Here is a 13,730-nt window from a genome sequence, read left to right as displayed (position 1 = left end):
TTGGTGGAAGCCTGTGGTCTGCTATGTTTATATATTATAAAAGGTCATAGTATGTTAGTTCTGACACAGAGGTGGGCAAGAAATGGGACTAAAGCTAGCCTGAGGTAGGGAAGTAGCCTCTGGACCCACAACAATCCAACCTCTTTGTAGATGTAACTTCTTTCCGGAAAAATATTATCTCTCTCTATGTCTTTGTCTCTGTCTCTGTCTCTGTCTCTCTCTCTCTGTTTCTGTCTCTCTTTCTCTCTTTCTGTTTGTTTCTTTCTCTGTCTCTCTCTGTGTCTCTCTGTCTTTCTCTCTCTCTCTCTCTCTCTCTCTGTGTGTGTGTGTGTAGCTTCAAACCTGGGACAACCCTACCTCAGTTTCCCAAGGGTTATAATTGCAGGATTATGTCATCAAGTCCTGCCTCACCCATCTCCTTCTCTTTATAGGATACAAAGGTTTAGAACTGCCACGCTCCATTTAGTGTCTTGTTGCCATGGCAACTTGTTTCTGCATCTTGCCATTCTCAATCTGCCTATAGTGCTGTGCTTGATTCCAGCTTCTAACCACAGCAACATCCTGTCCTGATGCAACATGTTTTTAAAAGAACACTGTCTTCTAAAAAAATTCATTTAAAGCACATTTACACATATGAAGGCAAGATTTTTTTAAAGTAGAAATATATAATTTCTTCACACTCCCTAGTCAAGAAATAACTTGCCTTATCAGTCTATTTATTGACTTTTTCTAAGCTGTTTGCTACAGATATATCAAGTGTGATGGTTTGAATAAGGATGGCCCTTGTAGATTCATATATGGGAATGCTTGATCCCCATGGGATAGATCTCTTAGAAAAGAATGAGGAGGTGTGGCCTTGTTGGAGGAAGTGGTCATTGGGGGATGGGCTTTGAGGTTTCAAAAGCCCATGCCATGCCCTAGTTTGCTTTCTCTCTGCTTCATAGTTGTTGTCTCTACATACAACCTCTCATTATTACTCCAGCATCTGCTGCCACACTGCACAACATGGCGGTAATGGACTAACCTTACGAAGCTGTAAGCAGACTTCCAACTAAATGCTCTATTTCATAAAATACTTTGGTCTGGTGTGTCTTCACAATAGAACAGTATCTAAGACCTTCAAAGACAACCATAAAGAGCGTCTCCAGGAGACGCTAGACTCCAAACATAATGTCTGGCTCTCAGAGTTTCTTGACACCTTCCGTGGTGATTAGACTCTGTTAGTGTCCCCTCCTTAGTGGTGCGAGCTGGGACTTGACCTCAAGCACACGCAAGAACAAGACAAAAAATTCATTTTTGTTTCACCAGTATGTTTTCTGACTAACAAATCCTTCTAGTTTGTTTCTTTTTCCCCATGTATGTGCGTACACTTGAAAGCCCGAGGTTGGTGTTGGGAGCCTACTTCCACGGCTCTTTCCACTTACTCTTTGAAACAAGAGCTGTCGATCAATCCCAGGTCTTGTCAACATGACTAGTTTCATTAGTCAGCTTGAATTCCTGTCTCTGACTTCCAGAACTAAAATTGCAGGAGAGCTGCCCCATCCACCTGGCATTTATTTGGCTTCTAGGGATCCAAACTCCGGCTCTCTTCACGCATGGCAAGTACTTCAACTGCTGGGTTGTCTTCCCAGACCATCTTTGTGTTTTCTAAGTCCCCTGGCAACGTTTCCCACTTCAGTGAGGCTAAATCAGCTGAGCCGTTAGCCTTTATCTTATTGTTCTAGACTAAGGTTTGCATTGAGTTTTATTTGATTTGTTTCTGGCTTTTTAGCTATAAAACTGTAAGACTTTTAAGAGATGCTTGGATGTGAGCCCACAAATGCTGGTTGACAATCAACTGGCCTTTTCAGAATGAATTTCCATATTTTCTAGCAGAACTGTGCACCGTTTGCCCTTGGCCATTAGTGCGGATAAATGACCTTGTGTTCCTAGTCTATGTCCTGAAAAGCCAGGTTTGGCCACCTGGCCTCAATAATACAATTAGAATGGACAGGTTAATAGTAAAAACCAAAGCTATGGGGTTTACTCAGTGTGGCCACATTTGGAAAAAAAAATGATAAAGGGATTCAATCACACTTTTCAAGTTCATTTTTGGGGTTCTGAACTGAAATTGAAGTTTAAGTAAGGGATATACATCTCTGAGTAGTTCCCACTCTCCCAAGTTCTCTACGCTGTATGAAATCTCCTTCCTAGGTGAAGTTTCTCCTTTGGAGAGTACAGGTCTTTATTACTTCTTCCCCAGTATGAGATTCCAGGAGGAATCCCACTTTCTTGGGATTTGTTGTGTCAATAGTATGTAAGCTAAAATAAGGAGCACAAGTGTCCTTTCAAAATATTATTCGGGCCAGAGTTGCATCTCCTCCTCTGGAGTAGCTGCTTTCTTATTGTGATTATTGTGATAAAACACCACGACCAAAGGCAACTTATAGGAAGAAAGATTATTTAGGCTTATGGTTCCAGAGGAATAAGAGTCCATGGTAGCAGAGTGGATCATGGCAGCAAGCAACACGCATGGCATAGGGGCAGGAGACTGGGGGCTCAGAGAGCAAAGTAGCAGCAGATGAGGTTTCACTCTCAAAGCTCACCTCCAGTGACACACTTCCTACAAAGCCAATGCCTCCTAAGCTCCCCAAGACAGGGGCAAAAATTGAAATCACAATGCTATAACCATAGAATGCCAAAGACTTCGGGAAACCACCCAAAGGTTGGAAGGGACAGGTAAAGAAGCTTCTAGAAATTTTGAAGGGAGCACAGCCCTGCTGACCTATTAATTTGCGCTTTTAGACTTCACATTTCTGAGGGCAGAGATTTCTATATAGTCATGGGAAACCATTCCGTGTCTGGTCACTGGTTACAGCAGGACCAGGGAGGTGGAGACACTGAGTAAGTCTGAGAGGTGTGAATTCTCCAGACTCTCCTAACTTAAGCATTCAACGCCTCCAAAGGACAGATGGGAATGTGCCACATTGCTTTTATTCTTCTGAATGGTTTATTTTCATCCCTAACAATGATTGCTAGAATTGGCCATAAGACGTTCAACACAGTATTTTAGGGGCTAGCTGGATATTTGCAGCACCACTGGGGTATGAAAGCCTGGCATCCAATGCAGGGGCTACTGGAGAGCCAACCTAGTCCTGCTGTGAGCCTCTACCCTTCCCCACATGACTTCAACATGGTTGCTTGGAGTTGGCATTGCCCCCCCCCCCCCCCCCCCCGCCTCCCACGCCACCCTGCGCCTGCTCGGGAGGTGGGACTCCGGAAGTTGACTGTGCTGATCTCACATTGGTGAGGGGCAGGTATTGGACTATGAGAAGCTGCTGGACACCGCTCCGGGGGTCCCGGACCTGCTAGGAGGCTGCGGGCATCTGGTTCTCATGCTCTTGAACACCTAGATGCTGTTGGGAACCACAGAAGCGCTGAAAACAGGGGTGGGGGCTCTGGTGGGCTGGATCTAGCCCAGGGCCGAAGGGGAAAAGAAGGGAGCTCCGGTTAGGTTCCATGGGGAGGAGAGTCCTTGGCTTGGTCAGTGGGCGGCTTAGCTTGGTGGAGGCCATGGCTGGGAGCCCTGAGAGGCCTTCTGGGATAGATTAGCGGCCAGCTCTTTAGACCAAGGCCTGTTCCATTGCTTCCTCACAACAGGTCCTGATGAAAAGAGACAGTCCATGGTTCTAAGGCATTTATTGTCATGGCTGAGAGTGGCCAAGAGTAAACTGTACCCCACTTTCTCAGGGCAGGCTTGAGGTTAAATACTTTGTTGCAGGGAGGAATGTTTTAGTATCATTGGCTAAGCCTCCAGGCCTTTAGGTAGTTCATTAAAATGGAGATCTGTCTTCAGGCTATATGATCTGTAGTCACATCCTCTACCTGTGGAGAGGCTTGGGGCGTTGCCCTTATGTGACTGATGGCCACAGAATTATGGAGAGCTGCAACCATGTGTCAGGAGCCTGGTGTTAAGGAGTGTGGCAGGGTTATCCACTGCAGGGTCTCCAGGTTTCCAACCTAGCTCAACCAGAAATCAGGCTGCCTTTCATAGTCCTACAGTTGTTGTTGTTTTGTTTATAGAGAAAAGGGTCAGAGGACTGAGATGCTGTAGCAGAGATGGAAACAGAAAGTAGCAGGTGCTAGGAATGATGATAGTTGCCCCAAGGGAAGGAGACTTTCTGAGTGCTTCATCAATGTTACTGCTTGGGGTTTACACAAAACAGGCCGCCAACAAAGCTGCCCTCTAATGTGAGAAAATGAAAAAAATATATGGACCATCAACTGCTGTGGGGAGTCAGTCTCTAAGATGAGAAAGACAGGCCGATGGAGGTTTGTAGATGTCTGAAGGTCATTGCCACTGAAGCAGTTAGTATGAAGTTCTATAGCTACACAGAGCCAGTGGTAAATCGGATTCCAGGGCTTCTGTTATAGACTCATACCCTTTTAGTATCATAAGTCAAGAATGAGAAAAGGCAGACAGTTTCACCTAGAACTTCTAGATTTTGTAGAGTCCCATTTTCTCAACATACAAAATCTCCAAAAAACACTGGAGCAGAATCTACAAACTAAAGTTCATGCTCTGGGTTCTACTTTATTTTAAAACACAGTAAAATACAATTTTATTTCTAACATTAATAATTAGATGAGTTCCCATAATAACCTGCGTCTTTGAATGTTCTGGAAAAAGCCAGTGGCTCTGTAGGAAATGCAGTAGGAGCTTCCTCATCCTGCAGATGAGATATAAGTGGGCTGCCTCACACACCTGCCAGACTTTAGGTCACACTGTCAATTTGGCCTAGAGTTTGCAACCCCTGGGACCAGGGGTTGGGTGGGGAGACAGAGTAGAGGTCAGAACAGACTCTAGAGCCCCTGGCTGACAGTTGAGATTTTATATTACAGAGTGCAGGGAGGAAAGTGGGCAGAAGAACACAGAACAAGAAGAATGAGAAGAAAGCCAAGGTCACAGAAGCAAAAGGTCTTGTCGAAAATCCAGGGACAGAGTTTTCGTCTATTTCTGGATAAAAGAACAGGATGTGGGAACCAAAACTGTGGTCAGTTCTCTAATGCCACCCAGCACGATGACTTAGGCAAAGCATCCTCTTTCTATTTTTAACTAGATGGAGCTGCGTCAGAGGACCTTGCTGCTGACTAATCTTGTCAAAGCGTCTTTTTCTGAATTGCATAAATGCCATCTACACAGGCTGAGGAACATTGGAGACGAAAACTTTAAAGTCGGCTGCACACGGGACACACTATAAATAGTGTTCTGAAGAGGAGCAGGGTGTTCCGGGTCATGGCTCTCTGGAAGTTCTCTAGGATTTCATGGTTGAGCCACACAGACATGCAAGAAGTCATTCATTGGTTTAAGCTGAATTAATGGCCAGTGGGTTCCCCCCCCCTCATTCAACGAGGGCTGCCTTTGTAGTGTAGATGATAGAAAAATGTATGCATATTTTCCGGCAAAATTATTTTTCTACTTGTATACCCCTTCACTAGTAGTAGGCATTTCATTGGAGGAAAGCAGTCGAGAATGGTTGCAAAGAGCTTTATGGCAAGAGTTACATCCCAGCCAACAACAAGACTTTAGTGACAGCGGTGTGCTAGGTGGTTATGGGCTGTACCCTATCACAGTTCTTTGATGGGGGGGGGGATGGATATTGTGATATCTAGGCTCTACTGCATCTCCATCCCATCCCAATACTCAAGCTCACAGATAGGGAAAGCTCTTGGTGCAGCCTCGAGTGCCAGGGAAGAGACAGTGCCCAAACTCAGCTGCCCACAGCTACCCACTCACTGGAGTTGGTGTATAAATAAATGCCTTGACCCTTCAGTGCAGTTCCATAAGCTCTTCAACACAGAATGGGAGTGGGGGGGGCAAGTTCTGCCAAACGAGGACTTATAAGTGAGAGTAGGGTTTGTTTTGTGTGTGTGTGTGTGTGTGTGTGTGTGTGTGTAGCTGACTCTCTACCTCTTCCACACAGGCAATCAAAGACTGAAAGCGTTCAGAAAAAAACACAGTGCATCTATTTGTTTTGTTGTTATTGCTGTTGCTGTTATTAACTTCCTGAATAATATACATAGACACAAGCAACATACACGCTGCTTGTATTGCATGAGATATTATTATTAGCAATTTAAATAATTCCTTTAAGTAAAAGTGCTGAGTTCACTCAGAGAATGTTTAAGTAAATGACAGAGCAGAGCCTATATAAATAGGATAGAAAGAACAGTGGTCACACACAAGTTACTGAAGCTGGAGAAGCGTGGCATTGCAAGGGACTCACCTAGGGGACACCCAAATGAACCAGGAACATCTTGCATGGAGTTTGTTGGCTCTACTTTGAAAGCAAATTATTTCCTCCAAAGAAGCTATAGAGACTTGTGGTGTTCTGCCTTGGATCAGTCTTGAGGAATTCCTGGTCTAGGTCCTTCATCTCCTCATTCAATATACACACACAGACGCGTGCACACACATATATGTATACACATACACTCATATGTATCTATGCATATTTATACACACACATACGATGAGGTCTCATTCTTTAACCCTTGCTAGCCTGTGTAGACCAGGCTGGCCTTGAACCTGCAGCCATCTTCCTGCCTTTGTTTCCAAGTGCAGGAATCACAGACACACCCTAGCGCACCCAGCTGGCATGACGTGTTCTCCAGGAAGCTGTGTGCTATTGACAGGCTGACTACTAATTACTGTGGTAGATAAGCGAAGGAGTAAGACATATGTTCTCTATTCATAAGAATGTTAAAATCTAGCTGGAAAGCCAAGGTAAATTATTCACCCATGTGTGATGTATTATTAAAAACCACATATCTGAATACAGAGGAATGAGTCATTATCATAAATTGGGATAATCTGGAAAGTCTCCATTCATTTGCTTTTCAGAGATAGAAAAAAATCTATAGCTGTCGTGCTCTCTCTCTCTCTCTTTGTGTTTTGATCACTCAGGTTTCTGAAAGACAGCCAAGATGAAGTAGGAGGAAAGGAAGGTTTAGGCACCAGCTCTGCTTCAAGCTCATTAGGAACGGTTGATCCAAAGAGCCCAGTAGAGAAAACATGCTGATGTACTGTGCAGCAAAGACCTGCGTTCAAGTCTGCTTCTGGAACAAGCTTCTCTGTGCTTCAGTTTCCTCATTCCTAAAACTGCAATACCATCAGAAATTTGGTGAGATGTTACACTCAGTAATGTGCCCGACACCCAGCAAGGATAGTAAGACTTACTATGTTTTCTGGGAAGAGCTGATTTGAGCCAGGAGGGAGAAGGACTTGGGTCACCTCACAACAGCACCTGAATAATAAACTCATTCTCTAAATTCTGAGTTCAGCATTTTTTTAAAAAAATTCATTACATCAAGGATTTTGAAAGAATATGTATTTTCTTCAACATATTAATGCATCCATTTGCAACACACGGGGCCTTATTATTCCTGTATAAACACTTTTCTATGACGCTTTCCTTTTCAAAACAATTTCGATTGATTTCTTTCTCCTCTAATTAATATATCATGTTTACAGCCAGTGCACCGCTTGCTGTGGAGAAGCAAGACTTCAATTTTCAGGTCGTCTGCCACTGACACCACACTCTGGCTTTAAACTGTATGAAATTACACATGACATTTAGAACTGAATAACGGTTCCAATTGCCTCTGAAAAAGAACATTTCTTTTGACCTAATGTTATCTTCCCCCCCTTTCAGAAAATAAATCACACTAATACCCCAAGAGCTCCTGTTGTTCTTTATGTTTCACTGACCAACCATGAAAGAGGAAGCCAATCAAATGCCAAGACTCAGGCCACCTTTGAGGTTCTCTCCAGCGGACTGCTGTCTCCCTAGGATCCTAGGTTTGAAGAAGTAGCAGTTTCCTTGGAGATTATTGAGCTCGGCCCTTTGAGAGATGATCTCTGAGCCGGGGTGGGGTGGGGGGGATGGGGAGGTCACTTGTAAAGTCAGCCAGCTAGCTGGCATTTAAAACAAGGTGTTGGGGAAGATCTGGGAGCATCTCTGTTTCTAACTTAAAAGACTCTCCATGATACCATGTCCTGTGCCATCCACGGACTTCTCAAATGCCTTTCTGCACTATCAGGTGTTCAGTTACATCATGCAAGCTCAACACAGCCTACTGCTTGCTCTTCCAGTAAATGTTTACTGGAAGGCAAACTTGCTCATGCAGCCATTGTGATTATAATGACAAAGTCAAGTCATTGCACCGGAGACTGTATGAAGGCAAAGCCTCAACTATTTGCCACCTGGACTGTCACAGAGGTCTGCTGTCTCTCAGGCCTAGTCAAAAGTCCTTCTCCACTGTTTTTACTCTGTGTATCAGACTTATTGCCAGAAGTTGAAAAAAAGAGGGTAACAACTAGAGAGAAGAAAACCAGAGGGGCCTGCATTTATTTATTTAACTTGGAGGGGAGATGTTCACCAGCTTTTACACATGTCATCTCATTGAGTGTCTATGGGGCGGATTGCTATGTCTTAGCTATACATATGGAAGCAGGCTCAGAGAGACAAGCACTAAGCTGCTTACATTTATATCACTAATGCTTAGCACAGGGATTCGGATCCAGCTTTCCCCAGTCTAAAAATCTGTTCATTCTATCATACTGTGTAGTTTTACAAGGTTGCCTTCACCTTTACAGCAAATTTATCTATCATCCCCTAAATTTAACAAAAAAAAATGTAATCAAGTTTAATCATCTAAACAAAGATACATTTAGCAGCAAGTCATGTTTATTAAATGGATAAGAATAGACAAAATTGTCTATCCTCACGAATTCACACAAGTAAGCAATTGGACCACAGAGAGGGAGGCAGTGTATTGGTTGGCAGGCAATTAGCATTTTGTGTTATTGAAGAAATTCAATGGCTCATCAATAGTAGGTGGAAGTCCTATGTGTATAACCAGTTACACAGTTAATTACATAGACACCACGTAGATGCGCTTTTACTTAATCAACAATCCCTCTTCTCCAAGGCTTAGTAAAATTCTCCAGATGAGTGTGTACTGAGGTTGCTTAATCATCTCAATTATTCACTTCTTTAGAACATATATTCCCAGGGCATGAATGCAGGTTTGGAAATTTGGAATTTCCTTTTCCTTTTTTGCATATGCACTCACTCCTTTCTGTTGCTGCTGTTGGTGGTGGTGGTGGTGGTGTGTATGTGTGTGTGCACATGTACACACACACACACACACACACACACACACACACACACACGTAAAGGTCAGAGGACAGCTTTTAGGAGTTAGTTTTCTCCTTGCACCTTGTCAAGGCACTATCTCTCTTGTTTTTGTAGCCCTGCATACTCCATGATAGCTGGCCTGCAAGCTTCCACTGATTCTCCTGTCTCTGTCTCCCCTCTGGCCTAAGGAGTATGGGGGTTGCAAATGCAAGCCATCACATCTGGCTTTTATGGACTTAGGAGATCAAATTTAGATGACATGGCTGTCACCTCTGATCCTATGCTGGCAACTTTGACACTGAGCCAACTCTAAGATGGAAGAGCAAGTCAGCAAGGGCTGCATGTTTGTCTCTGTCCCCCAGAGACCTCCCTGGTTTCTCTGAATCTATCCTTTTCCATAAATAAATGTATGCCATGGTCAGAGAAGCATCATTCCTAGCCTTTGCTAATGAGCCTGGAAGATTTGAGGCAGCACACACCACACTGTATACTTCACCATCCACAAAAGCAGAGAGCACTCTGTTCTAACTTCACTGACTGTGTGACTAGCTGTAGTTTATTTATGCCATTGGATTTTTAACTTGTTTGCATTTGTACAAATTGGTCTACTGGCCAACTTAACTCTGATTTGTTCTCTAAGTATAAAGTGAGGTTCACAGACATTCAGAATTTAGATTAAAAAAAAAAAAAAGGCAGTTGTCTCCTGTATCGTGTTACCATCTTTCCTTCATGTCTAGCTTTTGAAAATGTCACTAAAACTATTATAGATGGGAGTCAAAAGGGAAATTGACCTCTGAACATGTGGAAGCTTAGTCTACTGTTGATTTGAATCTTATCTGTGCAGTGTAGGGCTATTTAAGGCTAAGATAACAGATTTTCAAATATGGGTATGTACCTACATTCACCCACCATTCATTTTACCAGCCAGCACCTCTGTCCTCTGTAATGTGAATAATTGACCTCAATGGTATTTGTTACTTATCTTTGAGTGAGACAGCTAGTTCTTACTAAGAATGAACTATGTGAGACACTTTGTCATAGGGGAATTAAAAACAAAAACTATCTGAGAGCTTCAAAACATCCTGCATGGTGATCTTGATTGATTAGGTCCTAATGAGAAAAGCAGCAGACCCAGAATTTGAGAAAGGAAAAAAATGTCTAACATCACAGGAAGAATCATGATGAGACTATTCCTACGAATTAGTTAAAATCACTATATCTGCAGTAACAATATAAATCTATAACAATAGTAAATATGGTGTCAGTGAGGACATCAAAAAGATTCCAATGCAGCACTGCCACCAAACTGGGATTTGACATGAGAAAGGACGATGTTGTCTCTGATGCAGTAGACGTTATAAGCCATCAGAACTAGGGAAGAAAGGCAACTGTGTGAAGTCACCCTCGCCAGCATCTTTCTGCCTCTACGAGATTAAGAAAGCACATTTCACAATAGATAACTCCAAGAATTCAACCCACTCTTCATTTCCATTTAAAGTGGACCAGCTACAGTTAAATAATCATGCCGGTAGTGGTGGCACATGCCTGTAGGATTTACTGAAAGAGACAGAGGCAGGAGGATAACGAGTTTGAGGCCAGCCTGGGCTACACATTTTAGCCGGGCAGTGGTGGTGCACGCCTTTAATCCCAGCACTTGGGAGGCAGAGGCAGGTGGATTTCTGAGTTCGAGGCCAGCCTGGCCTATAAAGTGAGTTCCAGGACAGTCAGGGCTATCCAGAGAAACCCTGTCTTGAAAAACAAACAAACAAACAAAACAAAAACAAAAACAAAAAATCAGATGTGTAACATAGACTGTAATGAGCAGGCCAAAGTCTGTTTTCAACATCAGAATTGTTCCTTGTGACAGCATCTCCTTCCCAGGAAGGGACCCCTTCAGTCACAGGATAACTGTGTCCAACAGAGTGCAATAGCAAGTCCCAATTCCTATGACTCTTGCTAGAGACAAGAGGAGTGGATTTGATTTCTATGAAATTAAGACATTTTTGCATGTGATGCCCTCCCCACATAGAAGAAGCTGACCTGTGCATTTGTGGTAAGGAGGACAGAGGTACCAGCATGGCAGTCTAACATTGTTTCCTGTGCCCATAGCACTTACCTAAATCTACTGCACACTTTTATTTTTGGATAAGCATATGTGCAACTTCCTCACTAAGTTGAAAAAATACCAAAGGGACCAGGTGACCATCACCCTTCCTTGAGAGTAGCTGGGTCAAATGCTTGCCCCGGATATCGGTGACGCTGATGGTGAGGCATATAAATAGGCTAGATAATTACCAGAAATGAGATATTTAAAAGCAACATGCTCTCTCTAAAACCTGTCCATTTGATCCTTTGTCTGGGTTAATGTGAGTGAGATCCTTATTGTGTAGAGAGAATAAACTAAAAAAATTATATGCATAAAATCATTCATTATAGAAATTTGTTAATATATGCATTTCTTTAGGAAACACAGCAGGTTTAGAGATGACTCATTGAGAGAACACCTTCCTATCATTCATAAGGCCATGAGAATCTAAGGTTCAATCCTTTTTGCAACAAAATCAAACAAAAATCCCTATACACAGGCACATGAAAGCACATAAAACCTTCAGTTTTAAACAAGTCAAAATTGCAAATGCCTCCGTGCCTTCCCAGGTCCTTCTATGGCTGACAACCGTGTGTGATTATGGGCACTTTCACTAGAACACACTCTATAGCACTGGTGCACTGTGTTTATGATAATCAGAGATATGATTGTTCTGTGGTCTAACAGTTTAGGGGAAATTCAGGGTGACCAGTGTTAACAGGAATGTTTTTATTGTGGAGTCTCATGGTGTTTTCACTACCCCACTAGGCTTTGTGATTCATCCTTGAATTTATCGCGTGATGCTCATGCCACACAGCCCGCTTTTTACGAAGCAACCATGGAGCTAGTGGTGTTTGTAATTTGATTGGAAAAATTCTTAATCAGACACGTTTCTAATGTAGGTCTCTTCTGTTAAAGAGATCTCACCACTGAGGAGCTGTAATTCTGCAGGATTCCATGGGGCGTGGTTCTAAATGGCAGCTGCCTGGAAGAATCCCTAAGCAGCTTCAAACAGGCCAGTGTGGGGGTCCCTGCCCTGGCAGCAAAGTCAGGTCCTCGGAGGATGGATTGAAGTAGTAAGCTTTAGAGCTACACATCCTAGGAATTATTCCTCCCCACCAGCCTGGGAACCATGGACCAACAATGTGAACTCTTCTTAAACGATGAATGCATGTGCAGGAACTCCATGGAATCTGCCTCCCCATCCTACCAAACACCTACAGTGTTAGGATGCCTCATTTACATACATGTAAAATCAGAGATAGGTCAAGCCTGATTGTGTATGCCTTTAAATTCATCATTCTGGAGGCAGATACAAGTGGATGTGAGTTCTAGGCCTGTTCTGTAGAGTGTGTCCCAATCCCTTACTTAGTAAGACCAAGTCTTTAAGCAGACATGTGATGCATGTCTTTAATCCCAGCACTCAGGAGGCTGAGGCAGGTAGATCACTGTGAGTTCAAGGCCAGCCTGATACACACACACACACACACACACACACACACACACACACACACACTTCTCCAGGACAGCCATGGCTACATGAAGGGACCTTGTCTCAAAACAAACAAACAAACAAACAAACAAACAAAAAAACAAGACAAAACATTTTAATAGGCTTATGTGAAGTATTCAGATAGTGAATACGCCCTTGAAAAGATATGCAACCTCATCTGTCACTGGAAAAATTAAACTTCTAAAAACAATACTACTAGACTAAGTTGGACCAAAGTCATATTTGTAAAATAAATAAATAGAAGTAAAGAATACAGAAAAAAGAGGGACAATATTTTATAGAAGATTTGGGGCCAAGGAGGGAAAATGATAAAAGCTTAAGAGGCACTAACACAGAGAGCTTTATTCAAGTGTCCTTCAGAGAACAAAACCAACAGGAGCAGTGAGGGAGCCTCCAGCCGGAGGAGGGAAGTTTTGAGCACTCCCAGGAGAGGGGAAGGGACAGTAGGAGCCAGCTACATGTGTAGGTGACATGGCTAGGAGCATATAGGTCAACAACTCGGAAGCTTGTAGGACCTGTTGTCTTAGGACCACAAGACTCTTCCTGGCTGGTGGACAGCAAGAAGTAAAAGAGGTTTCCATGGATACGCAAAGCAGGTAACCTCTAGACCAGCAATTCTCAACCTGTGGGGCATGACCCCTCTGTGGGTTACATGCCAGGCATCCTGCATATCAGATATTTATATTATGTTTCATAACAGTAGCAAAGTTACAGCTGTGAAGTAACAGAGAAATAATTTTATGGGTAGGGTTCAAAGGAGCATGAGGAAGTGTATTAAAGGGTTGCATTGCTAGGTCCGTTGAGAACACTGCTCTAGGTGGTAGACAGCTGCTTGAACACGTAGAACACTACTAGCACAGATGGCCAAGCTATTACTAATACAGGGTTTCAGCCTGTGGTGAACAAATAACCTACAAAGTCAACCCAAGAGGACCATCTTTTTACCCAT

The 13,730-nt window shown here is 43.1% G+C and overlaps 1 protein-coding gene across 1 annotated transcript in view; it reads left to right on the top strand.

Annotated features, from left to right (window-relative positions):
- The window catches only part of Dpys (dihydropyrimidinase), an 88,986-nt gene extending 81,266 nt beyond the window's left edge, over nt 1–7,720 (top strand). Inside the window, exon 10 of the mRNA NM_022722.3 lies at nt 6,947–7,720. The gene's annotated coding sequence lies outside the window, so the exon portion shown is untranslated. The remainder of the gene's footprint in view (nt 1–6,946) is intronic.
- The last annotated feature ends 6,010 nt before the right edge of the window (nt 7,721–13,730 follow it).

Source organism: Mus musculus, chromosome 15 (assembly GCF_000001635.26).
Source record: "Mus musculus strain C57BL/6J chromosome 15, GRCm38.p6 C57BL/6J".
Taxonomy (NCBI): domain Eukaryota; kingdom Metazoa; phylum Chordata; class Mammalia; order Rodentia; family Muridae; genus Mus; species Mus musculus.
Note: the sequence above shows the minus strand (reverse complement) of the source record. Positions and strands in the feature narration are given on the sequence as shown.